Genomic DNA, 18,093 nt, shown 5'->3' with positions numbered 1-18,093 from the left:
ATTTTAATTTTGATTTCCTTGAAAATTAATCACACGACTGTTTGCGCCCTGCTATGCCGATGTCATAAAAAATATATTTGATTTAATTTTGATTTTCTTGAAGAAATCACACGACTGTTTGAACCGTGCTAGCCGACAAATATATTTGTTTTAATTTTGATTTTCTTGAAAATTAATCTAACGACTGTTTAAACCGTCATCAGTCGATGTTATGAAAAATATATTTGTTTTAATTTTGATTTTCTTGAAAAACCGTGCTCAGCCGACGTTATGAAAAAATATATTCGTTTTAATTTTGATTTTCTTGAAAATTAATCACACGACTTTTTGAACCGTGCTCAGCCGACGTTATGAAAAAATATATTCGTTTTAATTTTGATCTTCTTGAAAATTAAATGCACGACTCTTTCAACCGTGCTCAGCCGATGTTATGGAAAATATATTTATTTTAATTTCACACCACTGTCTGTACCGTTCTGAGCTGATGTTATGAAAATTTAATTTTTTTTAATTGTGATATTCTTAAAAATTACTCATACAACTGTTTGAACCGTGCTCAGCCAATGTTATGGAAAACATATTTATTTTAATTTCACATGGCTGTTTGAACCGTGCTCAGCCGATATTATGAAAAACATACTTGTTTTAATTTTGATTGTCTTGAAAATTAATCACACAACTGTTTTACCCTTGCTCTGCCGATGTTATGAAAAAAATATATTCGTTTTTATTTCACAAGACTGTCTGAACAGTGCCAGTAAAGCTAATGAAAAAATATATTTGTTTTAATTTTGATTTTCTTGAAAATTAATAAAACAACTGTCTGAACCGTGCTCAACGGACGTTATGAAATATATATATTTTTTTATTTTGATTTACTTGATAATTAATCTCTCGACTGTTTGAACCGTTCTCATCTGATGTTATGAAAAAATATATATGTTTTCATTTTTATTTACTGAAAATTACTCACACAGTTGTTTGAAACATTCTCCGCCGATGCTATGAAAAATATATCTGTTTAAATTCTGATTTCCTTGAAAATTCATCACACGACTGTCTGAACCGACTTTATGAAAAATATATTTGTTTTAATTTTGATTTGCTTGAAAATAAATCACAAGACGTTTGGACCGTGCTCAGCCGACGTTATGAAAAATATATTTGTTTCAATTAATCTCTCGACTGTTTGAACCGTTCTCAGCCGATGTTATGCAAAAACATATTTGTTTTAATATTGATTTTCTTGAAAGTTAATCACACGACTGTTTTACCCGTGCCCAGCTGATGTAATAAAAACTATATTTGTTTTAATTGGGATTTCCTTTAATCTCTCTCGACTGTTCAAACCGTTCTCAGCCGATGTTATGAAAAATATATTTGTTTTAAGTTTAATTTTCCTTTAAAATTAATCAGACGACTGTTTTAACCATGCTCAGCCGATGGTATGAAAAATATATTTGTTTTAACTTTGATTGTTTTGGAAAATTAATAACACAATTGTTTGAATCCTACTCATGTTATGCAAAAATATATTTGTTTTATATTCGATTTTCTTAAAAATTAATCACACGAGTGTTTGAACCGTGCTCAGCCGATGTTATGAACAATATATTTGTTTTTGTTTTTTTATTTATTTTCTTGAAAATTAATCACAGGACTATCTGAACCGTGCTGACTGAACGTTATGAAATATATATATAATTTTGATTTCTTTGAAAATTAATCACACAACTGTCTGAATCGTGCTAAGCCGATGTTATAATTTTTTTTTTAATTTCTTAATCATTAAATTAATCACACGATTGTTTAACCCGTACTCAGCCTATGTTATGAAAAAATAACTTTTTTTTTTAATTTTGATTTTCTTGGAGATTAATCATACGACTGTTTGAATAGTGCCCAGCCGATATTATGAAAAATATATTGATTTTAATTTTGATTTCCTTGGAAAATTAATCACACGACTGTTTTAACCGAGCTAAGGCGATGTTATGAAAAAATATATTTGTTTTAATTTTGATTTTCTTTCTTTCTTTGCCATGTTGTTGCTGGGGCAGAGAATCAGAAAGTAGAAGTCCGTTTGTTGCGTTTATGGTTGTTTTTTTTAATCTCGGAACGGTGCGTTTCGTTACGCGGGATTCACGTTAAGATTTTTGTTCCTTAGAAGGGCTAGTTGAAATTGAATAAAATAAATACATATTATATACCTTTGAAGCCAAAACAACGGATTATTACAAAATAAACAGACATGTATTTATTTTTTTTTTTTTTTTACAAGGAGGTCGCCATTATCAAGGCCCGGAAGCCACTCAGGGATAAGGGTTATTGCATGTACAATTCGTTGTGTGTTAGTGTTGAGATTTCATAAAGCGTCTACTTAAGGGGGCGGCCCATCAGGAACTTGTTTACGTTGGACTTGAAGACATCCAAGTTGTAGTCAGGTGGGAAACAGGCAGACGGAACAGAGTTCCACTGGCGTGCTGTTCTAAGAAAGAAGCTGTGTTCATGGAATCTACGTTTTGATTTAGGCACAGATAGAGAGGTGGGAAAATTTTTTACAGTGGCTTCAGCTAGACGGGTGTTTTTCGTAAAAGATTGGCGAGGGGGGACTAGAGATTGGAGCTGAGACGAGCACTTGCCATGGAAATAACGGTAAAACAAAGACAGGGTTGCAACGTATCTTCTGTGGGAGAGAGGTTGCAGGGAAGAGAAATGGGCATCCCTCACTAAGCCACGAAGTCTATTTTGTACTCTGCCAAGGCAGGATAGGCTGTTTTTAGCAGCTCCCGCCCAGATATGGCAGCATTATTCCATCCTTGGACGTACTTGGCTTTTATATAGATAGAGAATTGCATCAGTAGTGAGATATCTTCGGGAGCGGTAAAAGGAACCTACCATCTTTCCAGCGACCCTGACAACAGACTTGATGTACGTGTTCCATTTCATATCAGGAGTGAAGGTCAAGCCCAGAAGCTTGTCAAAACATTGAGCTTCACCTAGGCGAGCCATCCATTACAATTGATGTCAGATGGGGATCAGAGCGTTGACGGTGTAATGATAGGAGCTTGGTTTTAGATGCATTAAAGGTAACCAGCCACGTCTTCCCCCACTGAACTACACGCTCGAGATCAGATGAGAGAGAATCAGAGAGAGCCTTTGATGTGTTGCCGTAAATAGTCGTGTCATCAGCATAGATGTCAACGAATGATTTAAGTATGTGTTTAGGGAGATCATTGATGTAGACCAGGAAGAGAGTTGGGCCCAGGATTGACCCCTGAGGAACTCCAGCATTAATACTGCAGACCTCTGATTTTTATTCATCGACCACTACTCTTATGAGCCTATTAGAGAGAAATGATTTAATGATTGAGAAAACATTACCGTAGCTGAAAATCTTGTGAAGTAGGCCTTTATGCCATACCTTGTCGAAGGCCTTTGATATGTCAAGAGCAATCGCCCTAGAAAGGTAACCTTTGTCAAGAGATTCGCTAATCCTATGAGATATAACCGTTAGCATATCTGCGGTAGATTTTGCAGAACGGAAACCATATTGCGTGTCACTAAGGAGGTTATTTCTGCTGAGGTGGTTGACTATTTCTCTATTTAGTATGGATTCTAGCAACTTACTCATGACACACAGGAGACTTATAGGTCTGTACTGAGAGGGAGAGGACTTATCACCTGAATTCTTAAATGTGGCATGTATTTTGTTTGAAATTTATGTTGAAATTCATAAATATATTTCTAGGTAAAGCCTCATCTTCATGTAGGGGAATAAATAAGAGCACCGGATTACCGGTGTAAGGTAAGGAGTGAGGTCCCTTGAAAAAAGTAGAGGAGAGTCTGTACACATGAGGCACGGACGCAAAAAGTTCTTCTCCTAAAAGACAATGTTGGACAGGCAGAGTACAACTCTAGAATACAGTCCTCACTCCTCCCGTAAACCCCACTATTGAAGTGAGTAATCTTTTTACCTTAATGTTCTGAATTGCAGTGTTGTCATGTTTTCATGTTTGTTAATAAATTCTTGTCGTTTATACTTGTTGTACGTTTAGTAATTATTAAAGCTGGTCGGTAGTTTTGGGACTTGGAAGAACCTAAACCCGTACCAACAGTGGTGACCCCAACTAGCAACATAGAATACGCAAAGCAACGTTTTTTTATGTTTTAATAACAAAAGGAAAATGCGTAAAATTAAAGTTTTTTTTTTAAATAAAAATAATCCATAACATGAATACCGGCTTCAGAGTAGTTAAAAATAAATAAACAAAACATTTACGTACGTAAGTTAAAAATAAAAAAATAAAAAATAATGACTAGTTACGTTTCTGTGCCGAGATTTATTTTATACAAGTATCGTTACCCTTTCATCGGGATATTCACATTTTTCTCGCACAACAATATGGCCGACGCGTCTTCTTCAATTTGCACGCGGCGCCAGTCTCGTGATTGGCTGATGTGAACACTACGTCACACTTCGTCTTCCTCTTGCTCTGTCCCTACTATTACAACTATACGGTGTCATCTAGCTAACTGTCGCTATAAATAAATAAATAAGATAAAAATAAATAATAATAATAATAATAATAATAATAATAATAATAATAATAATAATAATAATAATCATAAATAAATGTGAAATGGCGTCGCCCACATTCAGTCTGATTCCAACGGATGTACGGAATGACTGCTTTGTTTTTCGCACAGCTAGATTTATATTTTCGGCAGAAAACGATATCAGGACAGACTGAAAAGTTTTGCCATGTGGCGACTATATTACCTCAGGATATTATCGTCGAGGTGAGAGATCTAATTATATCTCCTCCCACGGAGAAACCATATGACACCCTACGAGAAAGAGTGACAACTGCTGTGTCAGTTTCAGCACACAGGCGAATCTCACAATTATTAGAACAGGAAACGATGGGGGATAGCACGCCGTCACAGTTTCTAAAGCGCCTGCAGAAGTTGGCTGAAGGGACAATGGACAATAATATTGTCAAACACATCTTCCTACAGCGCATACCAACCGAGTATAAGGTGTTAATAGCTGCACAAGATGAATCTATGCCAGTGGAACGAGTGCCTGAGATAGCCGACCATATTGCCGATATAATGTCGACACGGTCGTCAACGGTGGCTGGCGTTCAGACATCGGAGAAAGACGAGCTACTCTCCAAACTAATGGAGGGACAGACCAGATTGGAAGCTCGCATGAACAAAATGGCGGAGGACATCGCGAGACTTACCCTCGAGAATAAGCAAAGGCGGGGGGGGCGCAGCCACTCCAGAGAACGGAGGCAGGATAGGGCCATTTGCTGGAAGCACAAGAGATTTGGGGAGAAGGCAAATTCCTGTATCCCACCGTGTAGTTACAAGAGTTCGGGAAAAGCTTAAACCGACAGAAGAATGTGGCATCAACTGTCGGTGCATCTCGTTCAGGCCGCCTATTGTATGTGGTGGATAAAAACTCAGGTACGTCCTTTTTGGTGGACAGCGGGGCACAGGTGTCTCTCATTCCTGCGACTGCAGCCGACAAGAAATCCCCTCCTTGTAAATTCACACTACGAGCTGTGAATGGCTCGTTAATACACACATATGGGGAGAAGTGTATGGACCTTAATTTAGGCCTGCATAGAACATTTACCCACATTTTTATAGTGGCGGATGTAGACAGTGCTATTTTAGGTACCGATTTTTTACAGGCGTTCGGTTTGGTGGTGGATATAACAGGCCAGTGTCTGAAAGATACAGAAACGCATCTCACAGCGTGTGGGGTAGTTAGGACTGGTACTCCATTGTGTCCAGCAGTGGCACATGCAAACCAGGATAACGATTTTCTGAGTCTCTTGAAGGAATGCCCTTCAATTTCAGTGCCTTCTTTCCATAGGGACGTTTTGCCACACTCCACCACACACTATATCGAAACAAAGGGTCCGCCCGTGCATAGCAAAGCTAGGCGCTTAGCACCAGAAAAGGTAACAGCGGCCAAGGCTGAATTTCAGCAAATGATGAAGTTAGGCATAGTTCGCCCTTCAAAGAGCGAATGGGCTTCACCTCTTCATCTTGTCAACAAAGGTGTTAACACATGGCGGGCATGTGGGGACTACAGAGCACTGAATGCAGTCACTAAACCAGATAGATACCCAGTACCACATGTCCAGGACGTGACAGCAGTAGCTCAAAATAACCGTTTTTTTACAAAATTGGATTTAATTCAAGCATATCACCAAATACCGGTGGAGCCCGAACACATTCCTAAAACTGCTATCATCACCCCATTCGGGATGTTCGAGTTCATGCGAGTTCCTTTTGGGTTGCGGAATGCAGCACAAACATTCCAACGGTTCATAGACCAGGTATTGTCAGATTTGCCATTCGTCTGTGCATATATTGACGATGTACTTATTGCTAGCCAAACTAGAAAGGAACACATCGGTCATGTGCGACAGGTTTTCGAACGTTTGAAGCAATATGGGATAGTCCTAAACCCATTAAAATGTGCTTTTGGTCAATCCGAAGTAACTTTTTTAGGACACCATATTTCAGAGGGGGGAATATCCCCATCACCAGAGATGGTCCATTCAAATTTTCCCTATCCCTGCCACTATGAGGCAGCTGCGTCAATTCTTGGGGCTGATAAACTTTTATCGTAGGTTCTTACCTCACTGTGCACAAGTACTTTTACCATTGACAAGTTTGTTGACAAATGTGAGGAAGTGTGACATAGTATTTTCAGAGCACGCGGTAGAAGCATTCAACAAGATCAAGGCTATATTGCAGGAGACTGCAAAAATTGTCTCACATCCAACCCAACGAGGAGCTGTGCCTAGCAGTGGATGCATCCGCAATTGGAATTGGAGCGGTCCTACAACAAAAATGCGATGCGGACTGGAAACCCATTTCCTTTTTCTCAAAAATATTAACAGAGACTGAGAAACGCTATAGTACATTTTCCAGAGAGCTGTTAGCTGCATTCTCCGCGATACGCCATTTCCGGCAGCTCTTGGAAGGTCAGCAGTTCCATATCCTCACGGACCACAAACCCCTGTTAGGCGCTTTACAGTCTTCCTCGGACAAATATTCTCCCAGAGAGATTCACCAGATGGATTATATCCTTCAATTGACATCGGATATCCGGCACATCAAGGGAGCAGACAACATCTCATCAGACACCTTATCGCGGGGAATTAATTCCTTCCTGTTGCAGCCGGCAATTGACGTCGACACCTTGTCTAAAGAACAACAGAAGGATGAACATTTACAAAATCTCCTGCAGAATAATCCAACTTCATTGAACCTAGTGACAATTACCAACCCTACCAGCCACACAAAAGTTGTGTGTGTCACAAGCACAAACAAACTGCGACCATACGTTCCAGCATCGCTACGCAAAGACATATTTAAGGCAGTACACGGTCTATCGCATCCAGGGGCCAATGCCTCTGTAAGGCTACTAACAGACCGATATGTCTGGCCGCGAATAAAAGCTGATACAAGAGCGTGGGCGAAAACGTGTGTGGAGTGTCAAAAAGCCAAGGTCGGTCGTCACATGCGGGCTCCTCTAGGCACGTTTCCAGTTCCAGATGAGAGATTTCAGCACATTCATATCGACATCACCGGACCATTTCCGACATGTGAAGGTCAGTGCTATCTGCTGACATGTATCGACAGATTCTCACGATGGTTTGAAGCTCTACCGATGCCAGACATGACGGCATACACAACTGCCAGGACATTCCTTGCTGGCTGGGTGGCCAGATTCGGTGTACCACAAAATGTTACATCAGACAGAGGTCGACAGTTTGAGTCAGACCTTTTTCATAAACTTGCAAAACTTTTGGCCACCAAGAGTATACACACCACGGCTTATCACCCCCAGGCAAACGGCATGGTCGAGCGACTACATCGCAGTCTGAAAGCCTCCTTACGGGCACAGCTTACGGACAATACAAGGTAGTTAGAACATCTGCCACTAATATTGTTGGGACTGCGGACAAGGGTGAAAAGAGATATGGAGTGCTCAGCAGCGGAGGCTCTATATGGAACCACATTGCGGTTGCCAGCACAATATTTTTTTGAAGCACCAAACAAAGTTATGGACATGACAGCGTTTGTCGACCGGCTAACAACAAAAATGGCCAAGATGGCATATTCTCCCTCGGGCTCGAATAGGAACATGGTCCCATATGTACCTAAGGGTTTAGAGACTGACACGCACGTCTTTATCCGTGATACGGAAAGGAGGCATTCCCTGCAACCGCCGTATCGTGGTCCCTTTAAGGTTGTGGAGAGACAAAATAAGTTTTTCAAGGTGCTTATCAAGAATGAGGAACAAAACATTTCGGTAGACAGGTTAAAACCCGCAGCACTTGAAGAGACATATATGAAAGTATCACCCCCAAACGCCATGCCGGTATATATGACGCTTCAGAAAGTAGAAAATAAAAAGACACGGTCAGGTAGACATGTCAGATGGCCAGCACATTTAAAAAATTTTGTGACGGTTTAAATAAAATTAAAAATGTTGCCCATTTATTTCAGGTACTCCGTATTTTTTTTTGGGGGGGGGAGTACTATAGGGGAATAAATAAGAGCACCGGATTACCGGTGTAGGGTTAGGAGTGAGGTCCCTTGAAAAAAGTAGAGGAGAGTCTGTACACATGAGGCACGGACGCAAAAAGTTCTTCTCCTAAAAGACAATGTTGGACAGGCAGAGTACAACTCTAGAATACAGTCCTCACTCCTCCCGTAAACCCCACTATTGAAGTGAGTAATCTTTTTACCTTAATGTTCTGAATTGCAGTGTTGTCATGTTTTCATGTTTGTTAATAAATTCTTGTCGTTTATACTTGTTGTGCGTTTAGTAATTATTAAAGCTGGTCGGTAGTTTTGGGACTTGGAAGAACCTAAACCCGTACCAACATTCAGTATGTTTTTCTTTCTTTCTTTCTTTTTTTACCATGTTGTTGCTGGGTCAGAGAATCAGAAAGTAGAAGTCCATTGGTTATTTTTACGGTAGTTTTTTTTAATGTCTGAACGATGCGGTTGGTAACGCGGGATTCACATGAAGATTTCGTTCCTAAGAGAGGCCGGGTTAGTTTGAATAAAATAAATACGTATTATATACTTTTATATACTATTATATACGTATTATATACGTTGTTCTTGGGGCAGAGAATCAGAAAGTAGAAGTCCGTTTGTTGTTTTTACGTTATTTTTTTTTTTAAATGTCGGAACGGTGCGTTTCGTCACGCGGGATTCACGTTAAGAGTTTTGTTCCTTAGTAGGGCTGGTTGAGTTTGAATAAAATAAATACGTATGTCTTTCTTTCTTTCTTTCTTTCTTTTTTTCCACGTTGTTGCTGGGGCAGAGAATCAGGAAGTAGAAGTCCGTTTGTTGTTTTTATGGTAGTTTGGGTTTGTATTACTGTACACATAGATTCGAAAAAGTTGTCAAAAAACAAATATATAACAAATAAATGTTATCAAAAGCACAAGAGGTTACTTTTCTACCAAACTGGATATATTTTTTGTGTTTTTATTCAATGTAGCATGTTTATTCAGCTCGAAAAACATACAGTGTTTACGATGTATTGGAACATTCAAGATGGCTCCTGACTCTCTCTTTAATACGGTAATTTTGGGAAAAGGTGTTATAAATAAAAAAAAATAAACAAAATACTATTAAAAACCCGCTCAATATATGTTACCGTGACATAGTTTTACATATATTCGGCGGTTTTTAGCAGTATTTTGTTTTTCTTTATTTATAACACCTTTTCCCAAAATTACCGTGTTAAAGAGAGAGTCAGGCGCCATCTAGAATGTTCCAATACATCGCTAAACACTGTATGTTTTTCGAGCTGAATAAACATGTTACAGTGAATAAAAACACAATAAATATATCCAGTTCGGTAGAAAAGTAACTTCTCTTGCCTTTGATAACATTTATTTGTTATATATTTGTTTTTTGACAACTTTTTCGAATCTATGTGTACAGTAATACAAACCCGGTAGTTTTTTTTTTTTAATCTCAGAACGATGCGTTTGGTCACGCGGGATTCACGTTAAGATTTTTGTTCCTTAGAAGGCCGGTTGAGTTTGAAAAAATAAATACGTATTATATACGTTTGAAGCCAAAACAACGTATTATTACAAAATAAATAGGTATTTATTTTGTTTGAAATTTATGTTCCGAGATTTAAAAAAAAACTACCGAAAAACAACAAACGACTTCTACTTTCTGATTCTCTGCTCTAGCAACAACATGGCAAAAAGAAAGAAAGACATACTGATGATGAGGCTTTGCCTCGAAATATATTTATGCATTTCAACATAAATTTAAAACAAAATAAATGGATGTTTATTTTGTAATAATGCGTTGTTTTGGCTTCAAACGTATATAATACGTATTTATTTTATTTAAACTAAAATATTATATCTGTTTTATTCGAAAAGAGCATCAAATTACACATTGACCCTGAAAATATCGTAAAATTTTGACCAAAAGAAAAATTTTGATAGATTTTTAAAGTTTAAAACCTGAAAAAAAAAATTAACTCGTAAAATTCAATTGATTTCATTTCGTAAAAAAATGACTGCACGAAGGCGCTCCGGCACTTTGTAAACACTGTTTTTTTTAATAAAAAATAATATTTCTATTATTTTGTAAACAACTTTCATAGTTTATTTTTGAAGAATATTCCATAAAGAAAATAAATAAGCCACTTTTAAAAGAGAAATTACGAGTTTTTATATTTTATTTGCAGTTTCGTGTAAGGGGTGGAAAAAATTCCTTAAAAATTCTGATACACCTAGTGCTCAGCCGATAAGATATATTTGTTTTAATTTGGATTTTCTTGAAAATTAATTAACCGACTGTTTGAACCGTACTTAGTCGACATTATGAAAAATATATATTTGTTTTTAATTTGATTTTATCGAAAATTATTACACGACTGTTTTACCTGTGTTCAACCGACATCATAAAAGAAACTTATGTTTTAACTGTGCTCAGCTGATGTTATCTAAAAATATATTTGTTTTAATTTTGATTTTCAAATTACTCATACGACTGTCTGAACTGTGCTTCGCCGTTTTAATTTGGATTTCCTTGAAAATTAATCAGACGACTGTTTGATCCGTGCTAAACTAATGTTATGAACAATATATTTGTTTTAATTTTGCTTTTCTTGAAAAATTGATCTAACGACTGTTTGAACTGTGCTCAGCGGATGTTATGAAAAAAATATATATTTGTTTTAATTTGGATGTACTTGCAAAATAATCAGACGACTGTTTAATCGTGCTCAGCCGATGCAATGAAAAAGTATATTTGTTTTAATTTTGATTTTCTTGAAAATTAATCACACGACTGTCTGAGCCGTGCTCACCGGACGTTATGAAAAACATATTTGTTTTAATTTTGATTTACTGATTCACACCATTGTTTGGACCGTGCTCAGCCGATGTTATGAAAAAAATAATTTTTACATTTCAATTTTATTGAAAATTAATTTCACGACTTTTAAACCGTGCTCAGTCGACGTTATGAGAAATATATTTGTTTTAATTTTGAGTTTCTTGAAAATTAATCACACGACTGTCTGAACCGTGCTCACCAGACGTTATGAAAAACACATTTGTTTTAATTTTGATTTACTGAAAATTATTCACACCGTTGTTTGGACCGTACTCAGCCGATGTTATGAAAATATATATTTTTTTGAATTTCAATTTTCTTGAAAATTAATCACACGACTTTTGAACCGTGCTCAGTCGACGTTATGAGAAATATATTTGTTTTTAATTGGATTTCGTGGAAAATTAATCACACGACTGTTTGAACCTTGCTAGGCCGACGTCATGAAAAAAACACATTTGTTTTAATTTGGATTTGCTTTAAATTAATCAGACGACTGTTTTAACTGTGCTCAGCCGATGTTATGAAAAAATATATTTGTTTTAATTTTGATTTTCTTGAAAATTAATCACACGACTGTCTGAATCGTTCTCACTGGACGTAATTAAAAATACATTTGTTTTAATTTGGATTCACTGAATATTACTCACACATTTGTTTGAACCGTGCTCCGTCGATGTAATGAAATGTATATTTGTTTTAGTTTGATTTCTTTGAAAATTAATCACACATTTTTTTAACTGTGCTCGGCCGATGATATGAAAAATATATTTGTTTTAACTTTGATTTTCTTGAAAATTAATTACGCGATCGATTTTTTAAAAATATATGTGTTTTAAATGTTTCTGCTCGAGAGCAATATAGGAAACTTTTCTTTTAATGTGGGGAAAACCAGCTCTTCCTCAATGGGCTCTCTGGCACTAGTCAAAAATATTTAAAAATTGGTTAGTATAGAAGAGTTTACTTCATATTGACTAATGACAAATAAACTTATGTGGCATCAGAACAATATTTACACGCTGCTAATCATTAAACAAAACCACAAAAAAATAAGTGGTCGGCTTTGTTATGAAAGTTTAACAAACAACTGTAAAAACAATATCTATTTGACGCAACAAATTTTTAATTATAACATATATACCGTGTGTGTCGGTAAAGCGTTCCTTTTCTTTTGAAGTACTTCATCTTTTCTTGATATTATTTTTCTATGTATTTTATTTCTCGAACTCGTATCTATTTACGTTGATTTGTGTTAATTTATTTTCTTTTTCTTATACTTTAAATCGAAAACATAAATTTTTCTTCTTCTTTGTTTTTTAAAAATAAATTTGTACCTTTTTTCTTCTTGATGTGTGTGTGTGTCTGCGCGCGCGTGTGTGTGTGTGTGTGTGTGTGTGTGTGTGTGTGTGTGTGTGTGCGTATGGTAGTCCAGGTTCGACCCACGCGTCGACGACGCGAAATAGTCAACGAGCACCAAATCACGTATATATTTGGTCTCCTTTCTGTGTATATAGTTGGTCTACACAACGCCGTATATTTAATGTGTGGACATAACGTGTGTATTGTCTGTGATTGTCTAGTGCTTATAATGTGCCATTTTCCGTTATTGTGACGTTCTCTTCTTATATGTATAGTGTTTATCGGGTGAATGGCTGAATAAACAGTTAACCAAAGGCGGAAAATAATATAGAAGGGCATTTATTTGTACCAAAGGGACGATTAGCATCTTTATGTAGGGTTCATCCAGCTAAAAGACGGAACATACCTTCTTCCGTTGGTTAGTCTTCAAAGCTACAATAAAGATTTCTTCCATTCAAGGAACGACAATCGATTGAGATTTTATGCAACTTTATTTCCTCACATTCCTCCTATCTTGGAGTTGCGCACTTCCTTGGTTTTTATAGTTTACTATAATGCGTCCGTTGTCTACCTCGACCTGCCTCTGACTGACTCTAACGTGTATATATACAACTAGAAGAAAAGAGAACAAGGTATGTGCTTGATCTATTGGTGTCCCCACAGACAATGTTGTATGTCCCCTTAAAGAACTGTCTTCATGTTATTGTCGTGTCAGAAACTGTTTTAAATGTTATACACTCATTCTGTTATACAGGTATAAATGTACAAAACGAACTTTATATTAACGCACGCATATAAACGATATAGATATACAGTTATAAATATATATTTTTATGCACTCATTATATAGACGACACAGCTATGTTACCTACACACTCGTTATATACATAGCTACATAACCAATCTACTGAAAATCAAAGTAAGTTACGCCTAAGTCGATGCGGAGCTCTGCATAGGGTAAAAGACTGTCAATACTACACAAGAACTTTCCTGCGTTGTGACAGAATTGACGATAAAATTTTTCATTTTAGAGCAAAGAACAAAATTAAAAGTCGGGTACGACACACCAGAACAAACGAAAAAGAAGACAAAAATACACGACACATCTAACCACCTCGAGGAGCGTCAGAGCGACGCCGGTCGGAAAGGAACAGAAAATTCACGGACCCTTTAAGCATCAATCCAACAAGAAAAAAGTACTAAGTGTCCCTTACGGAGAGGGTGTTATGGGGGACTCACTAATTCAATCATAATAGACTCTGCCAATCATTATATAAATCACGTGGTTAATACTCTCGTGGGGTGAAATATCACGACGTACAGACAGACTGTCTAACAATCAGAAATATCGGCAACCCCCTTTTTTATAATTTTTACTTCTTTGTAATATATTTTTGTCGTTCGCGTCTTTCTTAATGGACAATTCTTAGGGCCTAAACACAAATCAGTCATAAAACCGTTTCAACCGTATTGATCACATTTTTTTCCTATTGATTTTGATTTATTTTCAAATCAATCGCACTAATGTTTTGATCCGTTTTCACTCAATGTTATGAAACATATTTTTAATTTTTATTTCGTTTTTTTTTTTACAAATCGACCATTTGAAACATCACGACCGTTTGAAGTATATATCTCCAAAGTTACGAAATATATTTTTATTTCGATTTTGATTTTCTTTAATCTTTCTTTTAATTTTAATTTTTTATCAAATCAATCATAAGACCATGTGAACGTAACTCATGTGATGTTATGAAACATATTTTTTCTTTCTATTTTTTTGCCTATATGATTATTGCTCAAATTAACCACAGATTGTTTTAAACATATGTATACAAGTGAGACATATGTAACATATGAATATAGTATACATTTGTAACATATATATACAAGTGAGACATATGTAACATATGAATATAGTATACATTTGAAACATGTATACAAGTGAGACATATGTAACATATGAATATAGTATACATTTGTAACATATGTATACAAGTGGGACATATGTAACATATGAATATAGTATACATATGAAACATATGTATACTAGTGAGACGTATAATTTTTTTCGATGTTAATATTCTTTCAATTTCAAATTCTTTCACGACAGTTTGAACCTTTCCTCATCAGATACTATAAAAAAGTTTACTTCTATTTTGATCTTCCTTCAAATCAATTATATGATTTAAAGAACAATACTCATCTGATGTTGTAGAACATATTTTTGCTTTTGATTTTGATTTTCTCAAAATCAATCACTCGTTATGCTACAACCGTATGTTATATTTGTAATTTTAATTTTGATATATTTTCCAGTTGTTTTAAAATTTTTCTTTATTTCATTATTTTTGAAATTTTGTTTTATTTAAAAATTTTACACTTTAGTCTTATTTTAAAAATTTATAATTTTGTTTTATTTACATATTTTAAAATTTTGTTTCATTTAAAAATTTTATAATTTGGTTTTATTTTAAAATTGAAAAATTTTGTTTTATTTAAATATTTAAATTTTGTTTTATTTCAAAATTTTATAATTTTGTTTTATTTTTAAAATTTAAAATTTTGTTTTTAAATATTTAAAATGTTTGTTTTATTTAAAAATGTTATAATTTTGTTTTATTTAAATATTTTAAAATTTTGTTTTATTTCAAAATTTATAAATTTTGTTTTATTTTAAAATTTTATAATTTTGTTTTTATTTTTAAAATTAAAAATTTTTTTTTTTTAATATTTATAATTTTTGTTTATTTTAATTAGTCTTTCAATTTTGTTTTATTTTCATTATTTTGAAAATTTTGTTACATTTTCAATTGTTCAATTTTTGTTTATTTGCAAGTTAATTTATTTAAAACTATTTATTAAAAATATTTTTTGACAATTATTTATTACCGGAAATCCCTCACGGAAGAAGACAAAATTCAATTTAAAAAATTCATACTTTTCTAAAGTAAATCTTTCACGACAGAGGACAAATTCTAAGCACAGTTTTGATAGAAATGCTTACTTGAGTTAATGTTAGATTCCTGCGTTTCTTTTAATTTTTTTCTTCATTTTTTCTAAATAATACCTAAATATTGTTCGAGATTCTAAAGTTAAAAATATTTTTTAGCCTAACTTTAATAATGCTATTTTGTTTGCAATTAAATTATTGCACCTGTTCCCTTTAGCTTTTTCTTTTCTTTAAATGACTTCTCTTTTTTTCTATAAAAATGTCTTTTTTTGTGAAGAAAATAAGACGGAGACATTCCTATATATCTTTTCTTATTTATTCATTCATCGATTGAATAAACAAATATTAATTTCAAACCAAACTTCTAAAGTTTTCGAATGCGTATATTGTGTTTTTTAGAAAGATTTCCTAGCACATTTACTGAATCCATGAAATCATGACAACACAAAATAGAGATTTATTTTAATACAAAAACGAAATTTTCCTAACTAAAATAATAAAATAATCATTAAATTTGGAGAAAACAAATCTTAATTTCAATGACACGTTTTTTAAATAGTAAAATACAAAATTTTCGGTTTTTTTTTTTTTTTTTTACATTAACTAAAACTCACCGTTCACTTTTGAAATGTCGACTTGTATAGGTTTTCCGGTATGCTGACAACGAATATTACAGTTAAATTTAGGGTTGATAAGTAGTTTACCAGATATGAAAAGATTTGTTATCCAACATAAAAGCCTAATGTAATCCCTGGTAGCCATTTTTTCATAACCGTTTAGTAATGCGCATGCGTAACAGCTTTCGGAATAAACACCCATTTTTTTCACTTGGGGGGATATTTGCTTTGTCGTCTGCTTCAGTTACAGGGATGCGCATTACTAACTACTCGATTGTGAAAAGAAAATGGTTGCCAGGGATTTCATTAGATTTTACGATGTATATCATATATCTTCGTATCTAGTAAACGACGTATCAGTCACAAATTTCACTGTGATATTCGTTTTCAGCATACTAAAAACCTAGAAAAGTTATTATTTATAATCCAAAAACCGCAAGAAACTGAAATCAACCCACGAAAGGTTGACATGAAAGCAGTCACTCAAGCATAAACAAAAGTTCTCTTTTAAACGAAATTCAATAAAATTTGAATTTGCTCTAAAGCAATAAATCTTATAAAAATGTAGAAGTACCAAGCAACTGTTGCCAAGTCATTACAATATTGTAAGTATAATTCTATTCTTTTTACATCATATTCCGAAATCATCTGACACCAGAACTTTACATTATTAATATTAATTATTATATTACTATAAGTTATCGTTAGAATCGTAAAAATACAAGTTACCTTTTGGTAAAAAAAAAAGAGAGATAAGTCTAACAAAACGTTATCGTCAGCAATAAGTGGTTTATCTATCAAACAAAACGCTGTTGTCTTTGGGAACCAAACGTTTAATTCGGCCCCGAATTCTTTCTTTCTATTGAAAATGTGATACGAAACTCTGACACTTCTGCAATACTGCGTGGTAACCACGTTTTTTGGTTTTCAATTATTATGAGGACACATTTATTTGATGATCAGTCTGCAGCACTTTGCTCAAATCACCTCCTATTGGTTCAATAACAATGAATAGAGATTTCCAATTGTACAAATTAGCATGTTGTCAGACGATAAATTCAATTGGTGACCTGATAACTAAGGTTTTCCTATTGCTAAAAATTTCCGCAATGTTGGATGGCTTCGTGAAAGAGCAATCCTGGTCCCTAGAAATGATGCTGTTGATATGATATAATCGTTTGCAAGACATCAATTCATTGATTGTGTTATTAATGGAGATCAGGCAGTAGAACTTTTCATGTAGAATTCACTACAACCGTCTGGAATGCCACATCATAACCTGATATTGAAGGAAGGAGTCCCAGTTATATTATTAAGAAATCTTGATCCACCTAAACTGTGTAATGGCACACAGCAATAAGATCTTTGAAAACTAATGTTATGGAAGCCATTATAATTGAATATTTTAAAGGTGAAAGTGTGTTAATTCCTTGGATTTCCCTTATTCCTTCTGACATGCCACTTCAGTTCAAGTTCTCAATAAAATTATTTTTGCCATGTTTATAAATAAAACTCAAGGACAAAGCTTCAAAGTTGTTTGGTTTAATCTTCAGACGCCTTGCTTTTCTCTTGGTCAGTTTTATGTTAACTGCTCACACATTGGAAGTTCTGAAAAACTCTATATTTGCACATTGTAAGAAATCTCATCCAAAATGTTACTTATGTAGAGGTTCTTCAAAATTAATGCTACATTTACATTTACCAGTGTTCAGATATGCACTGCTTGAAACTAAATTT

The sequence above is a fragment of the Euprymna scolopes genome, chromosome 3 (assembly GCF_053919585.1).
Source record: "Euprymna scolopes isolate OS-2025 chromosome 3, ASM5391958v1, whole genome shotgun sequence".
NCBI lineage: Eukaryota > Metazoa > Mollusca > Cephalopoda > Sepiida > Sepiolidae > Euprymna > Euprymna scolopes.
This window is presented reverse-complemented; position numbering follows the sequence as displayed.